The 26872-nt window shown below is 39.5% G+C and overlaps 1 long non-coding RNA gene across 7 annotated transcripts in view; it reads left to right on the top strand.

Moving 5' to 3' along the window:
- Window positions 1-26872, top strand: part of LOC128075557 (uncharacterized) — a 274797-nt gene that overhangs the window by 149675 nt on the left and 98250 nt on the right. The gene's annotated exons all lie outside the window — the stretch shown is intronic.

The following is a 26872-nucleotide window of genomic DNA, read 5'->3' as shown; positions in this document are numbered from 1 at the left end:
CTCATTGGGGTGGTTGGAGCTTGAGAGGGACTTGGAGTTTTATTTCTGTAGTTCCCTGGCAGTATCTTTTACCCTTGGGACAGGATGAGTAGGAGTTCCATGTACAACAGGAGTCAGCAATCCTCTTCTACACAAACCACCCAGGCCAGAAGGCCTCCATCCACACTAGTTCTCTGGAGCAACTCACTTGTCATTCAGGGAATCTCTAACATAAGAAAGAGACCAGCTAAATGGTTTTCTTACTCACAGACTCTCCTGGCTGCATTGTTAGCATTTCCACTGATCAAAAAAACAGACGCAAAGGTGAATACAAGTAAACAAGTGAATAAATCTTTGCATTTAGAAATAATGATGGCTGGGGAAGTCCCCCTCCATTCATAATTATCAACCCTAACTTTTTCTACTCTGTGGGAATGAAGATCTCGTTCTCCTAAAAATTGTTAGCATATGTAATTTTTCCATACATCTCTTCTTCTTTTACTCTAAGTACAAGTCTTACGTGTGGTAAAATTAGTTGTATTTTCTTAAGTATTTCAACTTATCTGGTTTCCAGGAAAGCTTTTCTGTCCTGTCGGAAATCAACCCTTGTCTTAGATGTACAGTATCTTTTTCATTATTATCTCCCCCAAATGTGTTTTCTTATACAACTAACAGAATGTTTTGTTTGAAATAATCTTTGGAGAAAGAGAAGTTATTTTCTCAAGTGCTGAAGCGCAGATTTAGAAGTTAGCACAGTGCTCTGAAGACTGTTGAAATTTCAGGATGAAGTTCTGTATATGAATATAATGTTCAGGTTACCAGCTCAGACTTAATTTTCCAATATTCTCATTTCTGGTTATTTAGTTTTGTGCATTCAGGTATTCTTTTCAACTGTTGATTCAGTATATGCTACCAGTAACACTGTCAAGGGTCCTGAGTCATGTGGGGACCTATGGAGTAGTAGCTGCCATAGGGCTAATTCCTGTTGCTCTTCTATGTGACTTAAAATGTAACAGTCTGTATCCTTAATGCCCTGGTGCTTAATCCCTGTTGCAAATTGTGGGGCACAGTGCCCAGATTATGCTCAGATAGTACATTTAAATGTTCCTAAATACCCTGTGGGTATTTGAAGAAATTATCTGTTCTTGAGTTTCTTCAGTTTCTTTTAACAAGAATGTTAATATAATCCATGTTAGAGTTCAGTGAAAGTTATTTGGCTTGCTTGTTAGCATGTGTGAATAAATGTGTATATAATTTGCACCAGAAATATAGATTAATGTTTGCAGTATACATTAAAAGATGTGTAGCTAGTAACTTGTTTGTATTTTCAAACTGTCATGCAAAAATGTGTATACATATATGTATGTAGTGTGTCTGTATGTGCGTTTTTACTAGGAATATGTCCTTCAGAGTTTCTGTGATTTCAGTGGGTTGAATGAAACACCCATGAAAGCTTGCCAGCTACACTGACGCAAGCTCCAGGTTCATCCTATAAACATTTACGCTTCTGAGTAACTCCAGTCACGTACAAACGCTGGGACGAAAGAGGTCTTATGGGTCACTAATTCCAGTCCTGTGGTATGACAGCAAGTCATATAGTGCTTCTCATAAAATAGCCAAGCTTTATTCTAAAGCTTCCTGAGTTTTCGCCTACCATCCCTTCTACTGGAAAGCTTTTCCATTACCTTGTTCAGTTGCTAGTTAAAAACTGTTGCTTCATTTTCAGCCTCAGGTTAGTCATGGATGGTTTCTACCAGTTTGTTCTTGTGTCAATATTTTAAGTACCTCTTCTTCCTCCCTGGTGTTTACTCAATGAGAACAATCATTCAGCTGAAGTTATTTATGTGCATTTGCAGCTTTAGGTCCTTGAGGGTGGATGTTCACATGTATTTTACTTACATACAGAAAAACAAGAGAATGGCTTTACAAGCCAACCCCGTCAGAATGATTAAAACAAAGTGGGATCCTGTAGTAAATGAGATAAGGATTGTCTCTGAAACAAGCGTCCTTCAGTGTACAGCTGTTTCTGGTCAATAGCAGCAGGCTAGCTTTGCAGCAGTGTGATTTACATCAGGACAAGACTCTTGCTCTTATAAAACATAGGGTGCCACAGCCCAGCATGGATCTGTTCATTGTGAAAGACGACGTCTGAGTCTGCCTCCTATTTTTCTAGCAATCAATCATATCTCAGCTGGCAGAGCTGTTCATTCCATCTTTGGGTCTGAAGTGAAACGATGGCTTACACTTTGGTATTATTCATTCTGCACCAGTATTTGTCATAGATTAATTAATTTTTCAAAGATGTTTCTTCCTTCCTTTATAATCCTGCAACTTCTGCATTTTCTGTGCTTGAAACAATCAGGAATTGGGATGCCTAATTCAGGTCCAGTATGTTTAATTTGAGGTAGAATGGGCTATGGGAGAGCTGGACCTTCTTTTCCCACCTTCCCCTCGGCAATCACTCTCTGGTAGCATCCAGCACAGGGCAGACTTCTGCTTCTTTGCTGTCAGAATGAGGAGAGGAGAAAGGAAATTCGTATGTCATACGAATTGGCCACTTGACCTCTCTATCCCTTCTCTGAAAGTAAAATATCAAGTGACATGGGAGGGAAGAAGGCAGCAGAATTTGTACAGTGATGGCAGTGAGTAAAAGCTGACATGGGAGATAATATGAATGTTTTGGGCTCAAAAATCACCAGCTAACAGTTTTAGCAAAGAAACCAAGGACTGCATGAGATGAATCTTTGTGGGGATGCTCTTCATAAAACTGGCTTGATTTGCCATCTGCCAGCTATGTGGACTTATTCTAAAGGACTGCTGCACTGACATTGACTTAGTATTTTAAAAAAGAGATTCCTAATTAAAACATAGTTTTAAATAACTGGAAATTAAGCTGAAAAATAATATGGATAGAAAGCTATTTTCTTCTCTAAGATGGCAGAGGAAATAAATTTCCTGTGCTTTCTGCTAGCTACCCAGATTCATTTGTGTGTACTCAGAAGTGGAAAGTTGCTGGTGGTGCAGCAGTATCAAAGGTGGCATTTTGGACAACACTCTTGGAATAACCCCTTAATAAAATAAAAGGAGATTTTCTTAAGAATGTTGGCACTGCAAACTGACTCTCTGTAGCTATATTAGAAAGTTGTTGGCAGCTTGATCCTGCATTGCCAGGTGATTTGTGCAGCAACTTGTAACAGCAGTTAAGCAATGAAGTCAGGTGCCCTTCCCAGAGGCGACAGATGAATCACTGAATTACAGGCATGGAAGTCATATGGGAGCAGTGTGGATACATGCTAATGAAGACAAGAGATGGGAGAAGTTGAGGTGATCAGTGAACCCAGAGAACATGCCTTGGTGTATTTGTTTTAAGCTAAATGCAAATGCTGGTAACTGGAGGATAAAGATCAGGACCCCAGTTAAGAAATTGTTTGGGCAAGCATCAATTGAGAGTAGCTTAGCAGATGGTTATCAGTGGAGTTTCATTGATAAGAAGCGCTTGGAGGTTGGAAAAGGCCACCCATCTATTCCATTCCTAGTTGCCTGGTCTCTAAAGTGAAGCCTCCTTTGTCAGTCACCTGTGGCTTCTGATGTTCATAGTTTAAACCACCTGAATGAAATTCAACTGTCACCATAAATATTGGTAGTATTCACAAAGGTTTGTCAGAGCTTATTCTTAAGCGTAGCTAAATGACATACAAAAGATACCCTACATTTTTCCTCCACAAACTTCATCTAGTCTTGGCTTTCCTGGCAGATCATACAGAGATTTTCAATGAAATGCAACCTGTATTGTAGCTTCACAGGATAGGATGTTTTAAACCTATTTTGCAGTTGTGCTGTATTATCAAATAGCTGGTTGTGACACGCTTCATTAATCCAGCCACGCTGACACTCTGACAACAATCCTTTCTGTGATAAAACAGCTAATACTACCACAGGCAGTGGATTAGAAGAAAGAAGGCTAGAACTGAGCATGGATCTAGTCGGGTGCCTGCAATTATGCCTCCAAGCTCATCTCTGCTCACATTTGCTTAGTTCAGGCTTTAGTTCAAGTGTCTGTATTCCCTGTTCATGGGGATGTGTGGGAATTGTTTGCTTTCAGTTTAGCTACCGGCAGCAACACAGGCACTGAACAGAAGTATAAAATATGGAGTGATTACCTCGGTTCAGGCTGTCTCAGAAAAATGGCTAACAACTTCATTTTGTCCAACCCTGTGCTGATAAGCCTTCCTACCACAAGTAGGTAATATCTTACATGTTTCCACTGATAGAGTACAAACCCAGAGCCAAGAGCTGGGAATTTTTTACACGCTCAGTCACATTTGACGTACCCAGGAAGGGCAGAGGCATCCTTCCTACAAGCTGGCATGCAGTTTTATGGGCATTTCTCTTCCCCTCTTCCCCTCATGTGGTTGGTAAGATTTGGTTCAATCAGAGCAGAGTGTTCTTTCACACAGGTCCGTATCTGTAATGAATAGATGCATAATTTTTGAAGTGTAAATAATTTAAAAACATTGTGATGTGCTTTCTTACACCTACTGAATATCTTCTGTAGGTGAACTGCATAGTGATTGCTTCTTGCTTTTGGTAGCACTCGTAAACTTGTCCATCGTATCTGATATCATTTCTTAAAGTAGTCTCACATTTCTACATACTGAAATGGAAAATCCATATGTAACAAGAATAATTACTATTTTAAGTAATTAAAAGGCTAACATTGTCTATATTCAACACCACATTTAGGCTTAAATTCTGAATCAACTTCCCATTGATTTGAATGTTGAATTGGGTTCAAAAATATGCCCCTACAACCTTAACATTAAGCACTTAACACTTTTCAAAAGTTCAATAAAAATCACAAGCTTTCTTTAAAAATACATTTTCAGTTTCAGTCAAAAAAGGCATTACAGAGAAAATACTGGAGTAATTTTATCAACCTTACATTTGACCTTGGAAGTAGCACGCCTTGTAGATAAAACACTGTCAGACATTCTCAATTTCCTTATCCTGTTTTTGCTCTTTAATATGAGATAAAAGTTTGTCTGATGTTTTCAACTGTCATTGTCTTTATCTTTGTGTTCTTTGTATCCGTATGATATCCCAGTCAGTGTTCTCCATTAAACATCATCAGATACTGGCCCCTCATTCAGGACAAGCTCTCCCAAGTAAAGCACTAAGACACAAGGACTGGCATCCAAGCTGCTGGGAGATGTGTGAAAAATTAGTAATGAGGATTTTACCATTAAAAATCAGTATTTATTAAAAAGTATTCTTTTTAATTAAAATTTACAGAACAGGTGTTTAGGTTAAGTAAAAAAATACTATTGCCTACAGTTCCTGGCAATATGGTACTCTTTTGTCTCTGCAAAGGATATTTAGGATATCCTTTGGATAGGATAAACTATCCTTTGAAAAAGGATAAACTATTTAACCTAGTTTCCAATACTGTGACTTCATGGAAATCCTGCTCTTTTGTATTACTGAAAATCGAATGTTTTCTACAGCATTTAGAGTAGCCTTTTTTTTTTTAAACTGTATTTTAACCTGTAGGTATTACATAAGTATGTTATATATGTATATATATATATAAGCTGAAATGTTAATAAAAGCCTGCGGGCACTCATTCAAACCACCTAACACCCATTTAGTAACCCTCAGAGCAGAAGAGCTCTCCAGTGATTGCAACATCCCTCCCTCCGAAGTACTTTCCTATGTGTTCATTTTCCTTGATAGGATATTTTTGAGAAAGTTCTCCAAACTTTGTAAACCATTCTAAAATAAGTTCTAAAGTAAATATGTCTTATACCTGTAGCTCCACATTAATCCAGATTTGTATTTCTTCCTTGTTATGATCTAATACTGCAACAAAGCCATTTGCAAGTGATCCAAATCTGTGCATCAGAGGCAATTGTGAATAGGCTATGCATTATTCATTCCATAATTAAATGAGTGAGAAAAACCTCTGCTGATGAATGTCCCTCGCAAGGCTTTCATAACTGGACACTCTGTGGTTTTAAGATAGGTCAGAGCAACTTCACAATGGAGAGAACCACAAATCATCGTAAGAAATGTTGTGGCAAGGCTGTTTTATTTAAATAACTCCAGTTTACCAAGCCCCATTGTAAGAAAATGTAGATCTAGTTTCCTCTGGTAAAACACAGCAGGAAATAATTTTTGAGTATTTCAAAAATGTATCTAAGAGTCAGGGTGTGATGCTATGTGGATAAGGCTGAGCAAAAGGGATACAGCTGGTTCTCTGTACCTTACAATGGAATAAAAACTGAGTCACCACCATGGAAAGGTCGTTCTGGTTCTCTGAAAGTGGGTTGGGAATTAACATCAGTTACCCAGATGTATCTGTAATATTCAATATATCATTCATAATTTTACACAGAAAAATAAGCATACTGAAGTAGACATCATGTAAAATTAGAGCTATTGGGAGACTTTTCCAAGGAACAATAGGAGTTTTGCTTTTATTTCAACAGGACTGAAATATATCCCATTTCTCATAAGAAAGAGCAGCAAATAATATTTATTATCCTTTTGATATGGAGCCATTACTGGAAGCCATTATCATCACATTTCAGGTTACTTAATCAGTTCTGTGAACTGATAACCCACATAAATAATTGCCTCACTGCTGCCAATAGTGCTCTTGGCACGCTATGAAAATAACATTATTCCTTAAGAATTAAATCACAATGAGATTTTAACTGACAGATTAAAGGCTTTCTGTAGGTACCTCAAATATTTCCATACTGAGCAAATGAAAAGAGACCCACCATTTTCCTGGTATGTGATATAGGTGAACCACAGTTGAGCTCCTTGATGGCACAAAAATGAGATGCATGTGTCCAAACATGCCAAGCAAATGCAGATGATGAAAAAGAAAGATTAACTGCTGAAGAGCCACCTGCTCTCCAGAGCATTTCAGCTATCAGGCACACCCAGGCTGATACTAACTCTCAGCTGCGTGTCCATGAGACTTCAGGCAGAGACTCCATTATCTGTTTGGCCCTTCTTTCCTGTGCAGAGATGCTTACATATATGACATTGCACAAGGTGTTCACTTTTAATTGATATTCCTCACTTTTGCATTCATTTCTTTTGTATCAAGCCTTTTCACCCCTTCTTCTTGTTGGCAATGTGCAAAATAGCCAAAGCTCAAGCACAATTATTTGTCCTGTTATTTTTTCTGATATATGTTTATGTAGTTATCTTTGGCTCAGTGTATAATTGTAGCTTGCCTTTAACAATAGAGGACTGAAAATATCTATCCTGCAAGAAGTTCAGATATATCAATGTTTTTTCTCAACATCAGTGACAAGAAGTCAGGGTGGCCTTTCTGTTGATACCAAAATCTGTGCTGTGATAAGACCTCCAAACACTGTGCTGTATGGAGATGAAGACAACTGAGGGATGGTGAACTCAACGGGGGAATTTGCAAGCAGGATAGGTAAGCCAGTAGAGGCAGATGTTCCATTTTTGAATGGTGTGGTCTGAGTGTCACTTTGGGATAACCCAGCAATGGCACCTGGACAACCCTCACTCTCATAGCAGAAGGTTCAGTTTCCCCCATGGGTGGGCAGCATGGGCAGGGGAGCTGCCTTGAAACCCTGCCTGTACTGCTGGGATCCACAGTCAGGAGTGAGAAGGTCCTGACAATTTCAAACTGAAAGTAGGATAGCATGTTTTAGCAGCATTTTTCTCTAGCAGAAAAATAAAAGATGGCATTTGTGTTTAGATTTAGGTCCTTTTATATTATTCCTTTAAGACTTCTCATGACCTTTGTGAGTTGTAGCCCAGGTATTTCACTCATCCTTCATACTCTTTATTTATCTGGCTTTTCTTCTGTATTCTGTGGGAAAGAGAGGCAGACTTGATAGCTCAGGAGATGAGGTCTGGCCAGACATATCAGACCTGCAGAAGGGAGTGAGGAAGGAGACACCTGAACTTCAATTGCTCTGCAGGGAAGAGTGATCTCATACTTGACTCAAGTGGAAAGATTTCATATAAGCTACTTCATTTTTCTTTTGCAACACTGGGTGGGAGGTTCTACAGATAACAATTCATCAGAAAATTTTCTGTCCTGAACTTCTCGTTAAAGTCCATGTTGCTGTATTCAATTCAGCTCTCCTAGTATGTACCAGCATTACCTGTGCTGGCAAGACATCAGCTCTTAGGGCATAATCCTGAATCTCAGTAGGCAGTTGCCCCAGTAATCTTAAGGAATTACCTCTAGATGTCACTCATGAACCCTTGTCTTATTTAAGGCATTTAAATACTTAGGATACCTCTGACAAAGAAATCCTGTGGTCACCCTACTTGCTTACCTAAATATTTGTAACTCCTTTTCTGCACTGCTAATCAGATAAAGAGTAAAGGGCAGAGAAGGCACTTCTTCAGCAGTGCATAGCCTTTGTAGCTCGCACAGAAAATGAATTTAAAGTATTGATTAAAATACAGTAAAAATTAACCTCAGTCAAGATATATAAAGATTTCTGTAGTTTTTATGCTGATTGAACACATTGGGAATGCTTAGCATGAAGTGATAGTTGATTTATTTAGATAACACTGTCTTATTTGTACTTGTTTAGCAATAGGTACAAACATTTGACCTAATACATTTTCTGTCCCTCAGTTAAAATGAGTAAATGGCTGTTTCAGAACTGAGTAAAAGTGTACCCTCTCCAAGAAGTAAGTAATGTCTTAGATTTCAACTTTTCAAATTTCAAATTTTCATTTTTTTTTTCCTTGAAACCTGAACACTTTTGCTTGCTTTTTTTCAGAAATCAAAATATTCATTCAAACAGATCTGTTCTATGTGTTCAAGGGGGAGAAAAGAAGATTCCTATTGTTTAACAAGCAAAGTTTTTAAAAATAAGTAGGTGGTAATGAATGTCTGGCCATGTAAAGCAAACACATTGGCAGATCAAATAACAATAAAGACAATGCAAATTTATAACATAATTAATCTCTTCATGTATGCTAGTGGGTATGTATACATTTATATTTACATATATAAATAAACAAAATTTATTGATTGTTGCCCCTTTTACTTCCACTTTGCTTTAAAAGACAAGGTCTTTGCTTGGAGAATTCAGACTTCTATTACTAGAAATGCAGGGGACAACAAAATGCAGCCATACCTCGGTTTCTTATGACCAACGGGTTCTACAAGTACAACTTATAAGTAAGGGAAGCTGCACTTTGATGTCATAAAAATTTCAGAATTAGATGGTTTTTAACCAGTAATAGAGAGAAAAATAATTAATTAAATAAATACATGGGGCTGAGACCATCTATGAAGGTCTTCAAACTATTTCAAAAGAGTTAGTCTTAAAATGTTTGCATGTATACGTAAATATTCCCAGATTCTTTTAGCAGTACTTCTGGAGAAGAACAGCTGAATCTCTCAGGTTTGTAATTGTGAATAATGTGATTAAAATATTCTTGCTGGGGGAGATGTCCTCCCTGCGCCATAGGAGAAAACAGATTTGATAGATGGAGCCAACCTCTTCTCTATTGGTGTCAGTGGCTCCCCAGAGAGTTTGAGGTTACCTGTAATGATTGTAACACACAAAGTTTGATTTGCTCTTTCTTTCTGCTTTGATTTTTATGCATACAAGCAGGCATATATATTCCCAGAGGTGTTAATAGGAACTTGTGGTACTGGCAGGATGTTGCCTATGGCTGAAAAGGATTTTTGGCACTTGGCAGTAGAAGGCTTATTTGTAGGTTGCATGGTAACACTCACTGAGTGGTAGAAGCTAGTGGGAGCTGTTGTCTTTCCTAGGGCACATTGAGAAATGGTAAGAGTTTTTTGTTGTTGCTGGAGAGAAAGTCAGGGTGATATGAGCTTCCTACACCTGCACCTGCAAGGAAAGAAGCCTTGTGGCTGTATCTAATGCACAGAGACTTGGGGAGAAATAGTTTTTAACTAGGAAGATCCAGAGGTCTTTCCTTTGTTTGTTTTTGCTGTGGCTTCACTTCTTCTGCGTCTTTTTTTTTTTTCCCGCTGGTGTATCGCACACACTGGCTCTAATCCCTAAAGGTACTGGGATGCTTTGCTCCCAGTGGTCAAAGTTACACACCTGGAACACCTCTGGGTCTCAGTTGTTAAGGATTGAAAGCAGAGACCACAAATAAACCACAGCAGTATAAAAAACAGGGGAGCCCTTCACACATATCCCCGAAGACAGAAATATCAGGAGCAGCTGAAGGAGCTGGAATTGTTCAGTCTGGAGAAGAGGAGCTCAAGGGTAACTTTATCTCTCTCTATTACTTCCTGAAGGGAGCTTGTGGTGAGATGGGAGTCGGCCCCTTCTCCCAAGTAACTAGTGATAAGAATAGTGGGAATGGCCTCAAGTTGCACCAGCTTGGACATTAGGAGATACTACTTCTCTGACAATGTGGTCAGGTACTGGAACGGGCTGCCCAGGGAGGTGGTGGAGTCACTGTCCTTGGACGTGTTCAATAAATGTTTAGATATTGTACTGAGGGACAAAAAAACCTAACAACTAAAACCCTCAAAAAGAAATGTTCATATCTACGCACCAGGAAAGGCAGGAAGGTGATGGGCTAGAAGTCATCTCCTGTGCCTGGAGAGATGCCCCAGTGCTGAAACTGCTCCTTCCTGCTCCTGGAAATGTTTGTTTTTTGTTGTTGTTGGCTTTTTTTTTTTTGTTTTTTTTTTTTGGTCTGGATTTTACCAAGGATGATAGGAAATTGAACATTCACAGAGAAATTGTGAGATTTTTGGGATGGGTCAAGAAAGTCAGTTCATTTTGCACTTGAAATCCTGAAAGATTAAACATACAAAAAACTCATGTGGGAAAAATATTTCATTGCCAAGTTAGGTGCTTCAGACTTAAGATGTTTCTGGACTCCACAGGATTCATCCACCTCTACAGATTGATACGTGGCCAAAGGGTGTGTAAAGAATGTGCTAAGGAGGATGAAACTCACAGAATTAAGAAACAAACCCCCTGACAACAAAACTATTTGTTCATTCCTATACTGTAGAAATGGTTAGAAACTATCTCCAGCTTCCTGGCATGGTTTCTTTTTTGCAAGAAAAAAATGAACATTGTACAAATCTGGTTTATTATCTCATCATAATTATGCGTTTGATCTAATAATAAAAACCATTTCTGAAATGATTTGTTGACATAGGAATCTTGGGGGCTTTGCTGATGTGTGGGGATGCACATTTGTTTTTAGTGCCGGGGGCTGAAAATGCATCAAGACAACCCAGGATAAACCCACTTAAAGGGATCATGTAGCTAGGGATTGTATCACAATGAATGTGCACAGGATGACAAAATTAACCTTTGTGCCATTGCCTGGGCTTGAGCTACTTGACAATCTGAAGTGCAGTGCCTGCAGGTCACTGGGGAGATAAGCAGCAGAGGTCCCTGTGGTGGAGGCAGTATCAAACGTGCTCTCACTGGTGTGCTGACAGTGATGGCGTGATGAGCCCAGGGTGGTTGTGCTCCTGTAGGAAGCAAGGCCAAAAGCAGGAAGTGGCTGGCCACATGCCCCAGGAGCATCCTAGGGACGGCACTTTAACCAGTGCCCCTTCAGCCATCCCTGCCTGCCGTCCTCATCACATCCCCTCTCTGCCCTGTGATGATGTAAATGAGGGAGTAGCGGTGTGAGATGGAGGGCACGGCCTTCTGCTCGGCTACACCCAGCGCTTCAGCTTTTGGGAATACGCACCAGCAGCACACGCTGTGCAGCACCACTTCAAAGCAGGCTCCGGCAGGGAGGCAGGGAATCATCTGGCAGGATTAAACCGCATTGGAACCATTTTGGAAAGGGTCTGAGTCTTTGATTCTTTTGTACACAAATCTGACATCAAAGCAAAGTCCTGGTGTCTGTCAGATATGTCCTTCATCTCTAGGTAGAGATAAAACAGCCTCCCATTGGTCAGATAACACAATAATTAGTGTGATAATGCATTTATCCTAGTGCTCGTGATCCTTGATCATATACTGCAATTATGTGTACAGGCCACAGCAGCCAGTGTCTTTAATTATAACCTTGATGGCAAAATGATAGGAAGAAGGAATCTTCCTAAGGGGAGAAAAATGAGTCTTTTAATTCATTTTTATATATCCTTACTCAGTATAATAGAAGGGATTAATATGAAAGTCTATACCGGAGGTTTGTGTGAACTGAGGAACATGTATGCATAAACAAGCAATGGTGTGTGGATATTCCATTAATATAGGCCAGATATTAGAACAATTTGAGATAGGTATTGAGCTTGATAGTAACAGCAGATAGCATAGCATTTATTTTTTGTGTTTATTTGCTGCCCAGAAAATTCATTTGTAAGTGCATATAATAACATTATTATTGAGATTCATTAAGGGTTGTTTTTCAAAGACAAAAGTGTGCTTAAAAACAGATTTCTCATTCATTTAATCAGTTTGCTGATTGCTGCTTTGTAAATTCAAGCAGAGAAAAACAAGTAAATGGTAATGTGCCTGCTGCAAGAAACTGCTCCTGTACCTGAGTGGATGACACTCTTGGATCTGGAAGCTGATGGCTTACACTCAGTCACCTGTTGCTTTTTTTTTTTTTAACATACCATTTAACAGCAATTATATTTTTAGAATTATTAGTGCATTACAAAGTCCCCAGTTGAAATAAAGTAAGCAAGGAAAGGCTCTGAGTGTTGGCAAACAGGAATTGATTGTAAAATGTGTCAGTCCATAATGCTGATGCTTGAGATTTATCAGATTTCCACTGTACAGAGTTTGAAGTCACAAAATTCTCACCAAGTGGTTCATGGCTGGCTGCTGCTCCTGGCCACATTCCCCTCAAGTTCCTTTTCTGCTCCTGCATAGAAAAGTTGTCCATGTAATGTCATCCTTTGTGTGGGGTCCTTGTGACCATGCATGGAGGAGCACCAGGGCTGTGATTGTGCATCTGCTTAGTAATGACCAGCACTGTTGACTTCTATCAGTGTTGTTTGCTTTCTATTCATTGGTACAAAACTGCATCTTTATTAGATTACAAATCCCCTCTTCCCTCTCTGCATCTCTCATTCTTGTAAATCCTCTCATCGTCCTTCTTATGTCACTGCAGGACTTTTTTCTCTGTTTTTGCCTGTGGACCATTCCCAGCATCAGTGACCTCCAGCTTATTCTCTGCGGCTACTTAGTCACAGAACAATGCAATTCCTCATTGTCAGCAAGTCAAGATCATAGTATATTTGGGAAAGCAAGCTTGTGACACAGTTCACCTGTACTGCCCACATCCCGTGTCCAGATCAATCACCAGTAGTAGATTGCTTGGATAATGTGGTATTTGTCCTTGGGTGAGCAGCAGATCTGAGGAACATGGGTTGCTGGACGTGTATGGTCAGAAAAGATACACACAGTACAAAGCATATTTACCAAACGCTGTGCTGACATGGTTAACAAGGCTTGTACTTTTGGAACTCCTTTTTGGTTTGAAGGGCCAGTGTTTGAACCATGTCTTATTCATTTGGAGCGTGGAGCATTTTCCCCTAGAAATTAACCTTACTTTATAATACATTAGCTAAAAGACATCAGTCACATTATTTATTCATGTGAAATTTCTATTTTTAGGAGAAGAATATGGCTTACTTATTAAGAAAACAAAAGCTTTTCAGCCTTATGATTCTAGAAATTTTTTTGTTACAAAATCCAAACCGTGTCTTTTTACTACTGGGAATCTAGATTAAAATTTAAAATTCAGCTACAGCAGACCAGTTTTCATCTGTCGAAAACACAGATGAAAACACACAGAGATCAGAGTCTTTGAGGCAATGGATGATAATTTTGGAAGGAGAAAACCTGAGGTATCCTGTAAAAAAATAGTGATGGGAATTGCTCAACAGGCTACAAGTTTTAATACATTATTGTTGACACTTTAATATTGCAATAAAGAGACAAGTGGATTCAGCTAACTAATATGATTTTCTTTGCCGTATATAAGTCTATGTATGTAAATATATATATCTGTAAACATATATATGTAAATATATATACATATACATAAAAGCAACTGGTAAGTGTGGTATTTCATGTTATAAATCATTTCTTCAGCTATCCATTCCAATGACAACCAATGCTGCAGATCTTATGGAATGTTTCTTACTTGGCTGTGGGTGTTGCCTTGTGTTCATGCCCCCTATGGGGGCAGATTAGCCTTCAAATACTTGGGCTGAGAGACTGCAGAGAGAACACCATCTGTTCACTTCTTGCAGTGAGGCAAAGGGATATTTATCAGCAGATTCCATGAGGTTAGGAATTACCTCATGAGTATTTGCATTTGAAAAGAGATAAACTGTGCAAATGTATCCAGGACAGCAGTTCACTGCTCTGACATCTCTTGGTCTGAGGTAAACAGGAGTACTGTACCCAACAGGGGAACAAGAGTGAGAAACAGCACATGAGCAGGCTGCAAAGAGACTGGAGCAGGGAGTAGGTGTTATGCAGGGTCACATTTCCATTGCTCCCAGAAAAACAGGGTGAGGTAGCAGCCGCTGTGAAGGCAGTAGTTGGTGTAGTCGTAGCTTGAAGCAGCTGCAGGGAGCGCAAGGCATAGTTCCAAAATGTTGATCTATATTTAATATAAAAATATTGATTACATTCACAGAGTAAAACTAGGTAAGTGTTGAATTATAGGGCTGTAATTCCTAGGGTTTCTGGTGACTTTATAGACTCTAAAAGTCCTCAGACTAGTGGCAGACCTGTGGGTTTTTAGTTCATGAATGTCGATATGGGTTTTTGATGTGCATCCTGCTTTCCTTTGTGTTGATCATTTAGTCAAGCAGTGTGCCATTATACAACTAATCAAAGACGTAACCACCTATAAAAGAGTTCCTCTAACTTACTTGCACCTGAAACCAGCAAGAGGAGGTTGGCTGACTCTTTTTATAGGGTTTGTATATATTGAGTTTTTTGCTATAAATGGCTGTAGAAGTAAGATTTACTTGGCAGCATGTGGACATGCACAGGACTATTACCTTCCTTCCAAAAGTCTTGATGCCTACCCTAATTAGGAATAATTAGCACTGGTACAATGGTGCAGATTTTTGTTAGACCTACACTGTGTTACTTTCATTGCCTCTGTTTTCACACTGATGGTCCACAGCCTCCCATTTCACAATGTGGATTCTACATGAGCAGCAGGGCGTTTGCTCACCAAGGCCTTTTTGCATTTCTTTGTGTTCCTGGGAGGAGAGCATGCAGTTTTCAGTTACAGCTATCCTGTCCTGTGCCTGGGGCTGGAGAAGTTGGAAGGGGCCAATTCCACATCAGAGCCATCTGGTGAATCCTGATAAACCATCAGACTGTTTACATTTATTGTTCTTCCAAGCTGGATTGCCTGTGTTCTTGGAAGTCACCATATTTATACTTCATTGTGGATAAGAAGGATTAAATAAATCACAGTGGTGGATTTTTTTCCGTGGTAAGATCTCCAGGGCTAGAAGCTTTCCTTCATCTAAGATCACATACCTTTCTCAATTAGGTGTACATCTTGAATAATAACAATAAATCATTTGAAAATGGGATCTGCCTCTTGGTATGCTACTGCTTTCAATTACTTTTGCAGAGTTCAGCCTATCTTATACATCAACCAAAAAAGCCACAGTTGTCCTAAAAATCTCCAGGTTTTGCTCAGCTCAGTGTTAGCATGTTCTATCAGCCCTGGGGGCCCCTGACAGTGGAAGCGCTTTGTTTCTGGCAGCTTTTTTGCCAGAAAAACTTCAAGTATTCCCTCTTCTCTGTGCGACCTTAGACTCCAGATCCTTACCCTTTTTAACTTCAGTATTTTAGAGTGTCTCTACTCGTCTTGTTTTTTCCTTCCTGCTTGTTGCTATAGGCTTTCTGAAGCCTGCTTTAAGTTGGTTCTTTTTGTTTATAGCCCTTCCTCAGCACCTTTTCTGTCATTTTGATTTATTTATTTTTTAAATTAGTTAGACATTAGACATTGATCCAAAGCTAAAGAGGCTGACATAAGAAGAACCAAGTTGGTCCCAACAGCAAAAACATCACAGGTTAGATTTTGAAGTTCCAAGGTACGTGCACTTGGATCTCTTTACGTACACTGCTTGGGCAAGTTGCAAGTCATCAGAGAAAGGTCTGCTGGTGCCATGCAGTCCTAATAGCATGCAGGGAGCATCACCTGGCTTCACTTCTGGCAGAAGATTCTTCTGAAGGGGCATTCAGAGAGGCCCAGATAGGAGGTGGGTCATCTCCTACCTCAGTATAGAGCCTCAGCTGGTAATGAAAGCAATTAGTAGGGATTGTTCAGTAAGGTAGGAGGGACAATTTCTGTCAATAGGAGGGTAATTTCTGTCAGCTTCCATTAGGACATTCAGCACCTTCAATATATTTTTAGAAGTATGATGTGAAAATGATTAAAAATTCCAAGACTTTTTCAAGGAGCAATACTAATGAAGAAAAAAAAAAAAGTCTCATTTAGATTTCAGGTTTTGATTTGATTTTTACTAGTGTTAATGTTTCACATCATGGAATACGGGTTATTTTGTTGGATGTGCTATAGCAATATGAAAGGATGGTTTGTCTAGGTGAGAAAAAGTGTTTTTTTGAAGTCAGCTAGTTTGCATCTCTTGAACATCATTTGGCAGACCTCTAAACAAATAGGATACCTTCTGTTTGAACTTTGCATTCACATTAACTGGTTGTGTTGCTTCGTGATGCCTTTTAATGTAGTGCAAGTGGGAGAATCAGGCTTACAGCATCCACAACATGACAAATTGAGGCCTTCAGCATTTCAACAACTGCTTTTTCTATATTTCTGCTTTTAGAAAACAAATTTTTTATTTGGAACATAAGCAAACATGACAGAATCACTTAATCACCTTTCCAATCATTCTCTTTAAAAAATGATTCCTTTTATTTTGTCCCCCAGCCAGGAGAGCTGAGTTATAAAACAGTTTCACACTAATTCTTTTTACTTTGATGAGGGCTTATTAAATTCATACCTTCTTGAGTAACCTGTTAAAATCCACATTTAATCAATGTTTTGGCCAATATATCCTCATTAAGAAATGTTATTTTTAGCAAGATATAAACCACACTCCTTAAAAACAAGCACATAAAGTGAGCACACACCAATTTGCTGTTGCACTCTTCACCGGGGCCAGGATACTTACACAGCACATAGCTCGCCTGGAGTTGTGTGAAGTGATTTATTCTGCTGAAAATGTACTTTGACTATGACTCTTCTAAAAAGAGGATTATTGCCTGTGGGGCACTGTATTATTGGGGCTGAGACATCCTGATTCCAAACAGTCATTAAGCAAATCGGAGGTAATTTATACTGTGGTGAAAAAAAAACTAATGCAAAGCCTTCCAGCTGTCTGGCCCTTCCAGTACGCCTTCAGACAAAACTTTGAAGGTTGGCTTAGGAGCAGTTTCTCTTCCATTGCCTTGTTGTTGTGACTGGAGGATGACAGTCAAGTTCAGAGGCAGTCCCTTACCCAGCAGAAGTTTGAACATCTGCATAGTTTTGAGCATGTGAGCAATCCTGTAAGAGTCAACAAGACTACTTTAAATGCCTAGAATTAGGCATGTGCTTAAGAGTTTTACTGGATGAGAGCCACGGTAAGAACCAGCCCCAACTGTGACCTAAAATTAAAAGTAGAACACTTTAAAGATTAATTAAGGCCTTGTCTACATGGGAAAAATTGTTTATCGTGGCATGAGAAACTTTCTTCTCATGATGTTTGTGGCCCAACTGGATTCAGACCATTTACAGTGTAGTCAGCTCTTATGAGGTTTCCTGACCGCATCTGGGAGGTGTGGAGAGTTTAGGAACACACCCAATATTTCGAAGTGAATTTTTTATTCACCAGCACATATGAAATTTGTATGCCTTCATAGTCATCTTTATGATAGTATCGGCCTTTCAACTCTTGGGAAAATGGCAGAACCATTCAAGTAGCCAAAGAACAAACAAACAGACCTATTACATACCTACCTTCCTCACCACAACTCTTGAAAACCTTAAGTAATACAAGCCAGAACTATTCACATTTTCAAGGTTAAAGATTTGAGGACTTTCAAATCTATGGATCTCATTCTCTTTCCCAGAGCTGCGGAGTAGTCGTAAATTGCATCGGTATAAATTTGTTGTCCCCTTTTGACTGCCAGAAGAAAAGGAAAAGGAATTAGTGTGTGTAATCAAGGCATTAGGTATTAATACACATCCTGTCTTAGCAAATAAGCCAATTCCTTCATGCCTGTGGCACAGTGTCCTTTCAACCTATTCAGCAAGGACACAGCTGAGACCAGTATCTGCAAGGAACCATGAAGTATCACAAAAAGTTACTTTTGTTCAGGAACATGAAGGATCTCAACAATTCTCAAGGGGAACTGAGAGTTTTGTACATGCTCTACTCAGCCTTACTACTATTTTTTTTCATAGATGGACTAAGCCTGGTTTTGAGTGTTTAAAAAACTAAAAAAAAAACTTAAAGTGAGCTATTTCATTGTGACATCTATATGGACCCTTCTTCCTTCCCTGTGTCAGTGTCCTTTCAGGAATGATATGCATATATCGCTCTAGCGTTCAGAGGCAGAAAGTTTTCAGTGACTCAGTGTCACTTCTGGCTAGGCTACCTTGAAGCTTCATTTCCTGGTGTCTGAGCTCCTTCATCTGTATCATAGCAGCACTGGACAAATCAGCTGTAGTGGCTGATGGCTACCTTTTGCCTTTAGATACCAAATATTTGCTGGCAGATGGAATGCATCATCCTTCAGCTAAAGAAAAAGCTGAACCTGAATTAACAATTCAGCACTGCTCCAGATTGTGATAGAAAAGAGGTCCCTGGACAGCTGAAAATATGTCTGTATTCCCAGTGTAAAAATTTTATTAGTTTCTTTACAATAGTTTGGCTATCAGCTGGTATGTAAAAGCCTGCTAGTAGGCAAACAGTGAGAAATAATGATAATTAGTGCATGTAGTGCCTTGCATTTGTAAAGAGCATTGCAGACCCAAGGGATAATTCATCTCCACTGGCTTCCATGTGTGCATAAATCTCAAATCAATTTGTACCACTTGTATACAATTTTATCCTCTAAATAAATGAATCTCAATTGTGTCATTTAGGTAGGGCTTCCTAGAGGGATGGAGGTAGCAAATAGAGATATTTGAGGTTACATAGGACCGGGTGCATTTTCCTGCTCTTTATCCTTGTAGACAGGGGTGTTACACACACAGCTTTTTCTGGGAGCCTTATGGGGGGCCACAGTCTGTTCCTAAATTTGCTACAGTAAAGGCTGGTTGAGAGTCATAGTGAGATAAAAAATACTCTCATACCCTAATCTAGAAAGCTAGATTGAATTGTCCATTTGAGCTGAAATTGTGAATACTGTTTTCAGGTTTAAATTAAACAGACAGATTGACGAAACCAGTCATGTTCTGCAGATGTATTCAACTGCTTAAAAAGATGTTTTTAATCTAAACATGGTTCAACTTCTAGCTACTTCTAACGCTAAATGTCCTGGCTATCATTAATCACTTCTGTTTTCATGCACTCTGATCAATTAATAGTTTTTTTAATAGATCAGGTGATAGATGGGTATTGAAGAGTGGGGACATCAGGGGGATATCATGTAGAAGAGTCCTTCATCACACATGGTGCTAAACGTAATGGAAATCAACAGATTCAACATCAAAAGGCAATGGAAAAAATAAACCAGGCAGATTTGTTTATATAAATGACTACACCCAACATTTAAAAAAATAAATATCCTGCTCAGACCCCAAAATGAATTAAAAGTTAGTTGGAAACAAACAAACAAACAGGCTAGCATAAATAACTTCATGGGTATTGAGAATTAAAATCTAAGCCTGTCTGAAAAGGAAGGGCGGATAAACTGGCTTGGATGAAATAAAAACCCATGTGAACTTTTGTCTAAAATTCAAATTCAGTCAAACTCAAATCTTTTAATGTTCAAAAAATCTTTTTTCTTTAATTATCACATGCATTTCTATTCTCTGGTTTAAAGTATGACTAAAAGCCACGAGAAGGCTAGTCATGAAAATTTTTGACTCTTTAGTGTTAATGAAACGCCAACAGAGTCTTTCAGTGACTCTTTACTTTTGCTTATACCAGTTACCAGGCAAGTTTCCCTTAAGACAAGCATCTCAGTGGTGCAGAAACCCAATGCTACTTCTCCAGCAGGCATCAGCCTACAGCCATCTCAAGAGAGACCATCTGTAGATACAGAGTGCCTGTCAGCCTCTAGCAATGCCTCCATGCTGCAGAGTCTCATAGGGCAGGTTCACGTTAGCTATGTATTTATTTAAGCAGCTGTTGGCTCCTTGCAAACTACATGTTAGATGTAGGCACCGCAGGGTCCACCATAAATGGGTGGAAATATTTTAAAGGACCTGTAAAGACTTTGGCATCTCTGGCACTGCCTTTTAAAAAAAAAAAAAAAGTTCAGTAGGAAAAAATTGAATTATCATAAGCACAGTTAAGTTTGTAAAATTTGATGACAAAATCCGGCTTTTTCCTAATGGGAATTGCGTGTTTTCAGTGGCACTTAGTGGAGCACAAAAGGGTTTTTGGAGAAACCTGGAGATATACCTGGAGAAACAGGTATCCATTGAAAAGAAGAGGGCACTGTAGGTGGGCATGATGTGTCTTTTCCTTCTTTTCCCTTTGGTGTTTTTCCATAAGAAGAAACAAAGCACAATACAGCAGAGAACTCACTGTTTGGAAATGCTTTATCAAGCCAATTATGATTTCAGAAATATTTCTGAATAGACTTTCACTTTTCAAAGTTTGGCATTAATTTGAAATTATCAGATCATTTAAAATGAGGGAAAAAATTAGTGACTTACTCCATGTATCCATCACTTTTTGTTTCTTTTGACTTCGGTGTTGGTGGTATGTTTTCAGTTGTTTGGGTCATTGAGTGTCACCTGTATTTCTTGACTAAATTTCTAGAACTTCAAGTGTGAGCATGGAAGAAATCAAAGGGATTTAAAATATGAACATAAACTTTCAGGAAGGATTTGCCTGACTGGTCAAGTGAAAAAAATGGTACTCTGGTCATGAAAAAGGAGGAATAAATTCACAAGCATGAGTCTTCCTGGAAAGAAAAATTGTAAAATGAGTCTTGATTATTGCTAAGCAAACCTATGAGCATGGGGTCTTCATGGATGTTACTCGGGTAGAGAGTAAGTTAGATTTTAAGTAAGTATCAAAACCACTGTGTCAGTTAACATCAGCTGGGGATCTGCCTCCAAAGGTACTGTAAGGAGTGTGGATAAACTTAGGTGGAAGTGCAGGGGATTAGGGATAGGATAGCATGAGGCAGATTACTTGCTTTCTACTGGAAGAAAAAAAAAGACCAGGTAGAAGTGATAACAGATAACATTGTCAATCCTGAAACTACGCAAACATTACTCAAATTTACCCTAGATTTTGCGCTACAATAAAGTTATGTTTTCCAACCAAGCATTTATACTTACAGGTGAGTTTCCAAGAGCAACATTTTCAGAGCTGTAAGGACAAACTCACTAAAGCCTGGGTAGCTTTAAAAACATCTCTACTTATCAAAAGGTTTTGCACATGGGAGCTCTGACACAAGCTTTTCAATATTTTATAATTCTGGAAAAAATTGAACCTTTCACCCTTGCATAAAAGGCTCCATTCAGTTTACATTCCTGTTTGGTTACCTTATTGGTTCACTTTTTTTTTTTTTTCCCTTAGCCTATTTGCACGTCACTGGAATACTCTCTTATAGCTAACACATCAGTTTTGCAGAAATGACTGCATTTGAGGCACTCAGTAAATCTTCCAAGCAGCTCAAGGGTCAAATTGTAAGAAATGTCTGAAATAGCTCTGTGGAAAAATGAGATGAACTCGGAACATGAGAGCCGTAACAGTTATTTATTTATGGCAACCCAGGCTGTTTTGTTACTTTCTGCAAGGTGTCTCAACATACAGCATATGAGCAGCTTTGAAATGAAGATGTACATTGCCATCCCTCTGCTATCCCCCCTGCCCTCCAGTCCTTTTTTTTTTTTTTTCTTTCTTCTTTTTGTTTTTAATGTCCTCCCCTCAACCCCTTTTCCTTTAACTCTCCCTGCCAAGGAGAAGGATGCTAAAATTGCCAATCCATATTGTATATACAGCTTTTCCTACTGCATTCCCCTTGCTTTTGCACAAAACCCTGGTCCGAAGCCCATCATAACTCTGGGGGATTCTTTCCATGTGCTTCCACAGGCTTGAGATCAAGTTGAGTAAGGAGAATTTTTTCCAGTGTGCATCTTTCAGCTTTCTGCCCCACCTGTTTCCCACCAGACCCCGTCATAGGCATTAAGTATAATTCATGTCTAATTATGGGTATTTACACCTCAACCTCAAAGCCATCCGCTTCCACCTGCACCCTGGCTGCCGTGGGCTCAAGGACTGGGCAAGCGGCGAGCCGGCTGGCAGCTGGAGGGACACAGGAGCAGCTGTGTTTGTTTGATCTCTTCACTGCCAGGTCTTGGGGCTGGAAGAGCAGACGGAAGTTACTAATAGAGGCAGAACTAAAGAAATATACAGAACAGTTCCAATCTTACCAAATACACATTCACTGTTTGAAAGAAAAGAGCAAGAACAAGAAGGAGAGAGCATGGGGAAAAAGCCCAAACAGGCTCTGGTAACTACAGCATAAATACAAACAGACCCCATGTTGCTATGTGTTCCCTCAGATTTCCAAAATGTTGAAACATCTTGGCTTTTAGCTTTTGCTTTCTCTGGGAGAAAAGGCGCTACAAGAGGACTGCGGTGTTTCTGCAAAGACCAAGGCTTTCTGCATAAGGAAGGGAAAACCACAGGGTCCTCCCAAGGTTTTGGTTAAGACGATTTGAAACAGCAAACATGTGCAAAACAAATACAAACACATTACGTGAAGGATGTTCAGTAGGTCTGGAATCAAATGATTCTTTTCAGGTGCAAGATACAGTGGTTTCTGGGATTGCTTTGAGGAACCTAACAGGGCTAGGGGATGAAATCGGTAAGTTATTAGGTTTTTTTTCACATGGAAACAGTAGCTGGGCTTCATGTATAGTCAGAAGGAGGTCTTTGAACTCAGTAATAAAGAATGCTTACCATTGCAGAACATACCAAACCAACTGTGGCTGTGACTTTCCACTTCTTTCAGTACCTGTAGGCACCTGCGGCTGCTCAAAGCCAAAGACAGTAGGTGGACAAATTCCTGAATATTTGTGGACTATGTTTCCAAGTTTGCTACCCTTAAACTTCCTAACCTCTACATTTACAAAATTAATTTTAAAGTCTTCCATTCTAGGTTGATTGTTGAAAGTGTCTCTGTCACTTAGGCATTTAGTGTGAGCACAGAGGGACAAGTGAGCATGGAAATGGTCATACTGGGTAATAGCAGAGGACCTGTCTTCTGCTTCCAGAAGGGGCTATTTGTGGATGTTCAGAGACCTGGCAAGTATATATTGTTTAGGTAGTCTTTAAGCCCTTTAACTGATTCCAGCTGAGGAATTGTCCAGATCCTGATGTGATTTGAACGGCTGGAAACTCCCTAAGGATCTCCATACACCTTCACCATGAATTTACTTTTGTAAGGCCAATTGCTGGTGATTTCTATTTTTGGCCAGCTGAGTTCAAAATACTTAGCCTGAGATCTGTTGTGCCTTGCATGCAGAGTTGGTAGTCGAAGAGAGAAGCGAAACAAGGGAAAGAAATGAGGAATTTTCTTCGGTGTACAGTGATGGTTCGGGCCCAAGTACTGAAACCAGTCCCATACATCCCATCTAAAAGTGCACATTGAAATAATGTTCCTGATCCTTTTCTTGGATTTTTATGCAATCTTGCATGCTCCAAGGAGCTGGGAACCTTCAAAGGGTGCCAAGAGCAACCTGGATGTCTCTGAGCTGAATCCCTAAGAACATATGGAATAGATGAGTCTGGCTGTAAAATACTCATCCAAGATCAAGCAAGAAGTCCAAGAGTTTGTCTCAGACCTTCTGAGTTAGAACCCAGTACACTAATCACAAGGTCAATCTTGCTTCATAGGTTGATGTTCTTCTGTTTCGTCTTTGTATATAGCATGACTGAGTTGCCATGGCTGGCACATCCCACGGGAAGTCTCCAGTCCAGCCTCATGTTCCAGACAGGGTCTCCCTGAGTGAAGGGAAGATCATAGGGTTTGACCAGGTTAGTTTTGAAAATCTCCAAGAATGAAGGTCCCTTTGCTGGGCACTCTGCTCCAGTGCTTCAGTGTCCTCACTGCGGAACATTCTGTCTTTATGTCCAATCAGATCCTCAATGTATTCTTATTTTGGCTTGGCTTTGTCTGCTCATTAACCTCCCTGTGGGTTCTGGGGGCTGCTGTTGAGTTCCCCCTCCCTTAGCCTGAACAACCCCTGCTCCCACAGCCTCCCCCGTCAGGCTAAGTGCTGAAGCCCCTGATGGCTCTACATCAAATCATTCTGATTTATCAACGTATCCATCTTAATGGGAGGCTCAGAACAGCATTCCAGGTTTGGTCTGCAAGGTTCACTGCATATATAGAGATTATGCTGAATATAGATTAGGCGTATATGTAAATGATCCAAAGCACTGAGCTTTATCTCCAGTTGAATTTTTTCTGTACTCCAACTTCCCACTTACTGTCAAAATTGAGAAATCTAAATTTAAACCTTAGCTCCTTCTCTGTGTGCTGAGATTTGAAAAGCTGTGAACACTGAAAATTCCTCAGTGACAGTATGGGCATGAGTATTAAGGCACTTGCAAAGCCCAGTGACACTGCATGGCCAGACGGAGCCCCATACAATTTCAAGAGTGGACAATACTGCCTGCTAGGAAAATAACACAAGGAATGAATTTTAGCTCCCAGTCAAGGCAAGCTCAATACTACCAGGCTCCCATAGCAGATCAAAGACTTTGTGAAAAATAAAGATACATTCTTTGTAGGTACTTCCAGGTCATTTCTGCTAATTTACTCAAGAATTTATGGAAAATTAAACAACTGAAAGCTAATTACATCAAATCTAAGTTAAGTTGGGGAAAATTTTCAGTTACACACATGTAAACTCTGAAATACTGTACACGGATTTACTCTACAATCAAAATGATAACTAGAAACAGAAGTGAGTTCTCCCAAAGTAATCGTGCAGTGAAATCCTTAATCTTTAATTCCCTTAAGTATTAGCAAAATGTAGCAGCATTTGCCCCTAGAGTCACTACTGTCACAAATGCTTTATTTCTCACCAAGTAATTCAGCTACTAGTTCACGTTTAAATATTCCTAGCAATCTGGAGAAAAAGAATGTGGTAATTAAAAAAGCAAAATAAATTTATGAAATGCATTTTTGGTTATGCAAATATATGGTGAGAGTATTTCATTTCTGTGAACACTTTGAATGATTTAGAAACATGGACTCTTTTCCTCTTACATCCAATGTCTTGAACCCTCAAAATCATCAAGAGAAATGCGGTGGGAAAATAACTATCACCTTATTTTTGCACAGAGAAATGTATCTCATCAAACCATGGCCATGGTAGTTGAGTGTCTCAGAGGGATCTCAGTTGGAAGTGTTTTTACTCCTCCTGATTTTACAGAGATGACTACGCACTCACAGCCAAGCAAATCAGGAATTTGGGGGAAGCCTGCCATATCCGACTGACTGTCACGCTGGCAGAATGATATGGCTCATTTGCTGAAAGGAGAGGCACTTTGGGGACTTCTCTGTTGATGAAGCAAAAGATGGAAGTAGATGTGTCCCAGATTCCCAGACCGTGGTCTAGACAGCACATCCAAAGAGTTTTGTCAGTTGTCCTAGAGTTGGATGGGACAAGGGCTCCAAAACCATGAGTTTATCCTTTCATTTACAAATCTGATAGATTATATGATGGTCCTAAGCCTAGTTAGCTTAGTGGGGAAAAGATACGAAGGTCTGAAATCTGGCTGCAACCACTGCTACAAATATCTTTCTTTATCTCTCCTACTTTAGCATGATTTCTACAGCCATATGTTTTTAGAACTGGGTTTCTTTTTCTGTTACTAAGAGGAGGAAAGGGAGCAGCAACAAAACCCAAATGAGCAAGGTGTTTCTTGCAGGAATGCAGGTGCTGTTAGCATGACCTGAGATAGACTCCAGCAAGCTCTGAGCCCCTACACCAGATCAAAGTTAAAATACTGGGAAATACAAATATACAGCCTGTTTTCTGGCAATCTCACACCACACCAACTAGCACCTCCCTTTCTGACACTATCAATACATGTGGGATATGGAGACATGTCCTGCACAGACAAGCAAGGTTAGAAATAGCAACCTGTTACTGTAAAAGGCTTTTAATGGCAGAGAAAAATTAGAGCAGCAGATTATCAAGGGATTTCAGGGGATCACAGCTAACTTTCCAGTAGCAAAATTAACTTGTGTCTTTTTACTGGCTTTATTTTTTTAATAATGTTTTCTCATTGATTGATTACGATCTTTCCAAAATGGGAAAAAGGGGCCCAGCAGCGTGCTTGGTCGGAAGGGCTTGAATTAGGAGTTATCAGGAACCTCCCTGTAGCCAAGCAGCTAATTTCAGTGGCAGAACAAGAGAGCTTCTGTTAACACGCTGCACTGAACTCCCGCTGCTCTTTCCATGGCAGGTGTGGGCCCAATACCTGTTTATCAAGAGACTTACTTATATAAAAGTAAAAAGTTCAGGAAACTAAAAAATCTGAGTCACTGTCTGCTAAAGTACCAAATAAAATAGTTTTATTTTCCAACCAACCCAGTTTTCCTTATTTAAACCCAAGGAAAAGAAAGAAAGAAAAAAAACTTACTCTGAACCCTGACCTTTGGAGGTGTATTCCCCCCTGGGTGATTCATCTGTTTACCTTAAGACA

This window comes from Tympanuchus pallidicinctus, unplaced genomic scaffold (genome assembly GCF_026119805.1).
Source record: "Tympanuchus pallidicinctus isolate F22 unplaced genomic scaffold, pur_lepc_1.0 scaffold1, whole genome shotgun sequence".
NCBI lineage: Eukaryota > Metazoa > Chordata > Aves > Galliformes > Phasianidae > Tympanuchus > Tympanuchus pallidicinctus.
Note: the sequence above shows the minus strand (reverse complement) of the source record. Positions and strands in the feature narration are given on the sequence as shown.